We start from the raw sequence: 8,605 nt of genomic DNA on the forward strand, positions 1-8,605 counted from the left end.
TAGCTTTCCTCAGATGATGTTTATTAGTTAAATTGACTTAAGTTTCACGTAAGGTAATCACTGAGTGTAACATTCTAAAGTCAGGCTCTCCTGGGTTAAAAAAAAATCCCAGCTTTGCTATTTATGAGCTAATGGCATCAATTTTTTAAAGCTTTGCCTCTCAGACTCTCCATCTGTAAAATGGACATACTGTTACTTATCTTGTGGAGTTTTTAGGTGAGATAAATTTAAATGCCTTATACAGAGTGCTACAGTTTGAATGTTTGTCTCCTCTGAAACTATTGTTGGAACTTAATCTCCAATGTGGCAGTACTGAGAGGTTGGGTCCTTTGAGAGGTGATTGCGTCATGAGGGCTCTGACTTTATGAATGAATTAATCCATTCATAGATTAATGGATAATGGGTTAACATAGGAGTGGGACTGGTGGTTTTATAAGAACAGCAAGAGACACCTGAGCTAACACATTCAGCCCCCTTCCCATGCTATGCCCTGGGCCATTTCAGGACTCTGTAGTCCCCATCAGCAAGAAGACTGTCACTAGCTGCACACCCCTGACCTTGGATTTCTCAACCTCCATAACTGTGAACAATAAATTTCTTTATAAATTACTCAGTTTCATGTACTCTGTTTATAGGCAATAGAAAACAGACTAAGACACATAGTAAGTGCTCAACAAATTCTTAGTAATAATATCACCCGGTTTTCCATGAAAGATAAAGGAACAGATGTGAGATTATATTTTTATTTCACAGCAGGATGGGTACTTGTTGTTATTTGTATGTTTGATTTTCCTTTTTTTGCTTCAGGTCAAGAGGAACAGCATCGATTGCTAATATGCTGTCTGCTTTCAACCCCCAAAGGATTATTTTCAGAATGAAATGATCTGTGGTCTTTAAGGGGTGGGGATGGGAGGAGCTGAAGAATTCTTGATCCTTCGAAGAGGTCCCAGTGGACTTGATTTCTCAGTGGAAACAAAGGGATTTCCTTCCTCAGTGGGAATGAGACACCAAGTGATAAACCGAGCACCCTCTTGAAGATTTCCCGGTATATTTGTCCCTAGAGGAGTGCGCCTCCGGGAGATTTATTGTTGGAAGCTTTTAGCCTCAAGCATAATTTTTAAAAGTATGTATTTCCCTAGAAACAGAGTAGCTCCACTTAAAAGTCACAGGTGCCCCCAAGCTCTGCTCGGAAGATTACCTCAAGTTTCATTTAATACCCGTCTCAGACCTGGAGGCAAATTATTTAGTTCATCACTCTGAAAATGGATTTTTTTCCCTTCTACTTCCCGTTTCCGTACCTGCCATCTTGTGGAAAGGGATGTGCTTCCCAAGAGATGAGAAATGGACAGGAGTGAAGCCTGAGTCCAAGCACTGTGATTTTTTATCTCCCACAAATGTGCAGCAATATTTAGTCAGGGAGATCATCTTCCTGGAGAAATTGGTCCATCCTACTCCTGGAGTGCTGTGTTAGTTGTAGTTGCTCCGGTGCCAGCTCCAAGACCAGGGTCAGAGTACAGTCGCTTACATGGGAGGTTAAGCCACAAAACACTGGCAGAAGAAGGGGAAAATAAGACAAGGATGCAAAGGCAATCAGGAAAGGGCATGTCATCAAGCAAGGCACTGTTCTGGGCAATTGGAGCTTACACCTGCTAGGGAAGCCTGAGATAGTGGGGAACACGTGCCTCACAGTGACGCTCGTGAGGGCCGGGGGAACTGGGGTATTAATACACCAATTCCATCTGTTATTGATTGAGGGCTGCTCACTGGCGGTATTGATTCCCTGGCACTTCAGGTCAGAGAAAGCCTTCGATCATAGAGAACATCAAGCCATGGGGCGTGGGGTGCCAAGGGCTGAGTGGATGTGGGCAACGGCCAATGACAGTGGCCACCATCAGTGGATTGAATCTTTGGCATCTCATTTCTTCTAAGTCTCCTTAATCTCTGTGCTTGGTGCTGAGGTGAAGCAAACAATAAAGATCCAGTGTTGTCCTTAGGATGCTCACACTTCAGTGAGTGCGTTGAGGAAGCTAAACAGGTAAGCAATTTTTAGCCTGTGAGGTTAGTAGTCTACGGAGATATATTTAACAATATGTGCATCATTTGTGATATGCATGTTATTTGTCAGGCTGTACTCTAAGCATTTACCTTGACTAACTTATTTGATGCCCACAAGAACCCTCTAAAGTGGGTGTATTTGTTATCTCTTTTAGAGATAAGGAAGTGGAGGTATGGAAACATTAAGGTGTTCTACTAATCTGTAGTGAAGCCAGGATTTGAATACAGGCTATCTACTTCCAGAGCCCTGTTCTTATCCACTAGGCTATAGGTCAGGCTTCCTCAACCTTTATTACTATTGCCATTCTGTGCTGAATAATTCTTTGTTATGGGGGCTGTCCTGTGCATCATAGGATGCTTGGCAGCATCCCCTCTACCACTAGAAGCCAGTAGTACCAGCCTCCCCACCTCCTGTTCTGACAACCAAAAATGTCTCCAGACATTGCCAAATGCCCACTGGGGCACAAAAAGCCCCAATTGAGAACCACTGCTGCCTATTATAAAGCAATCAGTTTTTCCTAGGGAAGTGTTATAGAAGGCAGATGGAAATTTCTTTTCTTTTTGTTTAATCTTCCTTCTCATAAACATAAGGAGAATAGTAGTATTTCAGAGCTGATCATATCTCTAAATCAACAGCCAAATATCTCCCAGGGTGGAGAAAATGGAAGTAGAAATCAAGTTATTGAAAAATCAAGGTAAGTTTGTGTGTGTGTGTGTGTGCATCTGCCTTGTAAACTGAGCATGCTTGCCCACTGTGCTCTGCTACCAGCCCTTCAAACAGGCTGTTTCCATGGTCATTTTTTAAATGTTGTCTTGCAACTTGACAAACTGAGAAATTAGCAAAAAGACCGTTAAAGGAGAACAGACAGTGTGTTCACACAGTATTGTTTTATTATTTTTCATTTTCCTTGGGCGATTTTATTTGTGATTTTTTCGGAGTTTTGTTTTGAACTCTCTTTATCCAAGTAAATACATCCTTCTTCCTTCTGTCTCAAGCTGGGGGTTTCCAAGCTTTATCTTCTGAATCCTTCCAACCCTATTTTATCCATGTGGCTTCTTGGAGCTGGTCAAGTCTACGAACTGATCCTTGAGATTTTGGGGTGTTCTGTGTGAGGACAGTAGCCCTAACTTTGGCATTAAAGCGTCCTTGTTTGTCTCCTTTCTTTCTTCTTCCAGGATACTCTTTAAAAATTCAGTCTTCTCCAAATTTGGCTTTGTTACTAATCTATGTGATCAGAGAAGCATTAGTTTAGTGTTGGAAGCCTGAATAATTCACTGTTTCAGTTGGTCACGGAAGTAAAATCCCAGAGGTTTAAGCATTCTTTGTAACAAAGCATTTCCATGTCCTTGTGGATAATTTATTAAGCAGTGCTTTGTGAACCTGCTTGCTTCTCTATGACCAATGCTTTTGATGATCGCTGCTCATGCTCAAATACATAGTCACCCTAATGACTTAAATTCCTTTTGCATGGTATTTGTGGGAGGTGAAAAGCCACCATGGTCAAGATCGTTGACTCTGGGGTTAGGTGGGACTGGGTTTGAATCCTGGCTTCACTACTATCAGCTGTGTGAGACTAGGCAAGTGTGACAGGCAGAGTAATGGCTCCCTGAAGATGCTAGTGTCTCAGTCCTTGAAATCTGTGAATATGTTGCCTTATCTGGCAAAAGGGACTTTGCAGATATGATTATGTTAAGAATCTTGAAGTGGGAGATTATCCTGAATCATCTGAGTGGAACAAATGTCATCCCAAAAAGGAGGTCAGAATCAGCGAGGTTAGAAACTGCTAGACTGTTGACTTTGTAAATGGAAAAAGAGATGACAAGCCAAAGAATATAAGAAGCTTTTAAATGCTGGAAAAAGTAAGAAAATGGACTCTCCTCTAGACCTAGAGCCTCCAGAAGGAACACAGCCCTGCTGACACCTTGAGTTTAGCCCAGTGTGACCCAGTTTTGACTGTTGACCTCCAGAACGGTAAGATTATGAATTTGTGTTGTTTTAAAGCCACAACATGTGTGCTAACTTGTTATAGCAACAATAGGAAATTAATACAGCAAAGTGATGCAATCTCTCCTAATCATTGTTTGGTCATGTACAAAGTGGAATAATAACAATATTTACCCCTTCAAGCTATTGTAAGGTGTAGAAGAGAGAGGCACTTGGCACTGGGCCCACCATAAAGTACGTATTATTTAAAGGTAACTGGATTAGTCATGGGTATTTTATTTTGCCATACCTTAGCAGTTCCATCATCCTTCCTATTACTAAGTTTCAAAAATACTTATCTGTGATGGCTAATTTTATGTATCAATTTGGCAAGGCTATGATGCCCAATGATTTGGTCAAACAGTGGTCTAGATGTTACTGTGAAGGTATTTGTGAATGTGATTAGCATTCAAAGCAATTGCCTTTAAGTATAGCCGATTGCTCTCTTCATAATGTGGATGGTACTTATTCTGTTCGTTGAAGAGCAAAGACTGAGGTTTCCAGATGAAGACACCATTATGTCTCAAGACTGGAACATGGAAACCCTGCCTGAGTTTTCTACCTGCTGGCCTACCCTGCAGATTCAGATACTAGACTGCATCATCAACTCGTACTTGAATTTCCAGTCTGCCTGTCTGCCCTACAGATTTTGGACTTGCCCGTCCCCACAATTGCATGAGCAAATTAAAAAAAATCTTATTTCTCTCTCTCCACATCTCATTGGTCTTTTTTTTTCTCCTTCTGGTGTACCCTGATTAATACACCATCCAAACTAAATGTAACATACCAAAACATTTAAGAGCATGAAAAAAGAAGAGGTTGGAATGACAAGCACATAACATTAAAACTTTCTATTTTGTTAAGAACCTCCCATTTCCTCGTTGACATTTAACCTGAAGACTACGCCTCAGGTTTTCTCTTTCAGCTTTAACTCAAGAACGTATCATTGGGATTATGCTAATAACACAATTGCTTAAGACAAAATAGTATCCCAGGAAAAAAAAAAAAAAAAACAAAAAAACTGGGATGGTCCTGTGATGTCTTTTATAACGGAGTTTGACTTTGGACTTAAAGCAAGAGTTTATATTCAGCAAAGATGATTGGTATTGCCTTACTAGTTTATATGTTGCTCCTTCTCTAGTTTCCTCTGAAGATCTCCTACCTCATCCTGGTCACCTAAGGTCCTACACTAAGACTCCTTATGGATCAAGCAGCTACAGAATACAGAATAAAGAGTAAAGAAAAAAGGCTGCACAAGGGAATGTCTGTTCTGATTGGTTAGTGCCATGCCAGTGATATGTAGGTTGCTGATTGTTTTAGTATCACTCCTGCCTAAAAGTAATAGTTAAGGAACCAGATGCAATAAAGGATTGCTCAACCATCCAAATTGTTAATGTCCATAAATGTGTAATTTCAACAGATGTAACTAGTTTAAAGGAGAAATAGGTAAAAATGTGCTTATTTCATTCTTTATCTTAGATAAAATTTTAAATCCTCATTTTCTAGCCACTCTTCTTAGGACTTAAATACTGTGTCTCTTGTTTACTTTTTTCTTTAACAGACAGAAGTGTGACTATTTTCAACTGGACAAATATTTAGATTTTCTCCTCTGAAGATAAGTCCCAGTGTCTCAATTGCTAATTCACTTATAATTCTTCTCTATAAATTATTTCACTATTGGCTTTGGAAGAAAAGACCAACTCATTCATATGACTGGAATTTCTTCCCCCAATTTCATAGAGGAATTCATTTTCTAAACACGAGGATTTGATCAATAAACAACTTGCAATCCCTAGGAGGACTTTAAAGAGATTTAGATTGTCAAACATTGACTCAGGATTTGTTCTGGTAGTTGTTAAAAATCGCATAAACATAAGTTTTTTCTTTCTTTCTTTTTTTTTTTAACTTCCATCAACCAAAGAGTGAGTAGTAGGAGAAGAGAAGACTTGGACTTGTTATTGATTAGTTGCTATACATGCTCTTCCAAAGAAAGTTAATCAACAGGGTGTTGACAATATTAGCACAGTCTTACATCTGTCTTGGAAATTATTGCTCACAATTGCAGAGTTGCTGCTGCATCCTTCCTTCCTGCCAGGAACCAATAGAGGTCAGCTTGTTTGCTACACACCAACAAATTTTCCAAGAGCCTGTGGACCATTCCTGTCCACCAACTAAGTGCTGCAGTACAGAGAAGCAGAACTTCTAGGCCAGAAGAGGGAAGTCATTTCCTAACACACTCTCTATACTAAACATCCTGATGTAAAAGGCTACGTCCATCTTGTTAACCTAAATTCCAAGCACCTAGATTCTATACACATCAAGGTTATGTGTATAGAAAATATATATGCAATGATTTGGTTTTCCTATATGTTGAAATCACATTATAGGAAAGTGCAGCTTAAAGTAAAAACACCATTTGTCAATGGGAATTATTTAGTCTTCGATAAATGTTGAGAGCACATAAAAAAATACACACCTTATAAGGAATTTATACATAAAATTATTTTAGGGAAATTTAATTTAAAACAAAAGATGAGCCACATTAAATCAATTAGTATTACCCTATGCATGTTAAATCTTACTTGAGAGAAATTACATAAATAATTTAAAAATACAGTATTTTATATAATTAATTCTCCTTTAAAAGGTGAACTTTGTACTTCTGGATGATGAGATCAAAAGAGCCACTAAGCTCTGCTATCAAAGGCAGAAATTATGCAAGGGAATTCCCAAAAAGAGGGAAGTTATGCAGGTGAACTGTTTTTACTTAACAATGCTTCTGACACCAAATCAGAGGTTTCTTTTCACATCAACGAATTATCCAATTCTCTGAACACCAGCTGGGTGTCCAATAATTCAATTGATCTCTGACACCATCTACTTGGAATTAGCAACAGATTCAACAAGTTAAAGGGCTCAGCCCCACAAGACTGCCCTGACTTCAGACACCAGTTGCAAATCCCAGGTCACCTATACTTCTGACCAACCAGCTGTATAGACTGGGGGTTCCCACAACTCTCTCCTCAGGTTTGACAGTTTGCTAGGATGGCTCACAGAACTCAGGAAGTCACTTAACTTACTTCTGCTGGTTTATTATAAAGGATAAAGATGAGTAGCCAGATAAAGTGGTACATAGGGCAAAGTTTAGAGGAGTCCTGAGTGCAGGAGCATCTCTCTTCATGGAGTTCAGGTGCCCCACCCTTCTGGCACACGGATGTGGTTGTCAGCCAGAAAGCTCTCTGAACCTGGTCATTTTGAGTTTGCAATGCAGGTCTAATTAAGTAGACACGATTGATTAAATCATTGGCCATTGATGACTGACTCAATCTCTAGCCCTTTTCCCCTCCCTGGAGGTTGTGGTTGGGAGCTAAAAGTTCCATGCTTTTAATCAAGGCTTGGTCTTTCTGGCAACTATTCCCCATCCTGAAGCTATCTAGGGACCCACCAAGAGTCACCTCATTTGAGCAAAAGATGCTCCTGTCACCCTTATCACACAGGAAATTACAAGGAACTTAAGAAATATGTGTCAGGAGACAGGACAAAGACCAACTGTCTTTCTGTGGTACCCCAGTGGTACAGAGAGTGGAAGACAAGCTCACAGCCAGCTCTCTCAAGTCCATGTTGACATTTGGGATGCTAGGTGCAGAAGGACAGAGAGCAGTTGCAGTCTATCAGAGGACTGAGAATGATAATTCTTCAAGTGCATAAGGAAGGAATAGAATATGGACTGTATTCCATTAAGACTCTTGACTTTTAGTTTTTCAAGGCACCATTCTTTCACTTCTTCCAGCCGAAGATATCACATAGCAAACCTGTGAAATAGGGATTGAGCAGGTAAGTTCTATAAGTACAAAATAACATAAAAATGAGCAATAATTAATATGGTTCTTCAGTATCTATTGCATTCATTAATGAGGAAATAATAATTTTCAATTCATCCTCACAACCCCACCTCAATGAAATTTCCTCTCTATTTTATTTCTGATACCACTTTTATTATTATTATTTTTTATTACACTTTAAGTTCTAGGGTACATGTGCACAATGTGCAGGTTTGTTACTATGTATACATATGCCATGTTGGTGTGCTGCACCCATTAACTCGTCATTTACATTAGGTATATCTCCTAATGCTATCCCTCCCCCCTCCCCCGAACCCACGACAGGCCCCAGTGTGTCATGTTCCCCTTCCTGTGTCCAGGTGTTCTCATTGTTCAATTCCCACCTATGAGTGAGAACATGCGGTGTTTGGTTTTCTGTCCTTGCAATAGTTTGCTGAGAATTATGGTTTCCAGCTTCATCTATGTCCCTACAAAGGACATAAACGCATCCTTTTTTATGGCTACATAGTATTCCATGGTGTATATGTGCCACATTTTCTTAATCCAGTCTATCATTGATGGACGTTTGTGTTGGTTCCAAGTCTTTGCTATTGTGAATAGTGCCACAATAAACATACATGTGCATGTGTCTTTATAGCAGCATGATTTATAATCCTTTGGGTATATACCCAGTAGTGGGATGGCTGGGTCATATGGTACTTCTAGTTCTAGATCCTTGAGGAAT

General features: G+C 39.7%; 1 long non-coding RNA gene across 1 annotated transcript in view; it reads left to right on the forward strand.

The window, feature by feature from the left end:
• LOC108539441 (uncharacterized) overlaps positions 1-4,718 on the forward strand; it is a 32,131-nt gene extending 27,413 nt beyond the window's left edge. Inside the window, exon 3 of the long non-coding RNA XR_001888351.1 lies at positions 808-4,718. This is a non-coding gene — a long non-coding RNA (uncharacterized LOC108539441). The remainder of the gene's footprint in view (positions 1-807) is intronic.
• The last annotated feature ends 3,887 nt before the right edge of the window (positions 4,719-8,605 follow it).

The sequence above is a fragment of the Rhinopithecus bieti genome, unplaced genomic scaffold, assembly GCF_001698545.2.
Source record: "Rhinopithecus bieti isolate Rb0 unplaced genomic scaffold, ASM169854v2 scaffold_15834, whole genome shotgun sequence".
Classification (NCBI taxonomy): domain Eukaryota; kingdom Metazoa; phylum Chordata; class Mammalia; order Primates; family Cercopithecidae; genus Rhinopithecus; species Rhinopithecus bieti.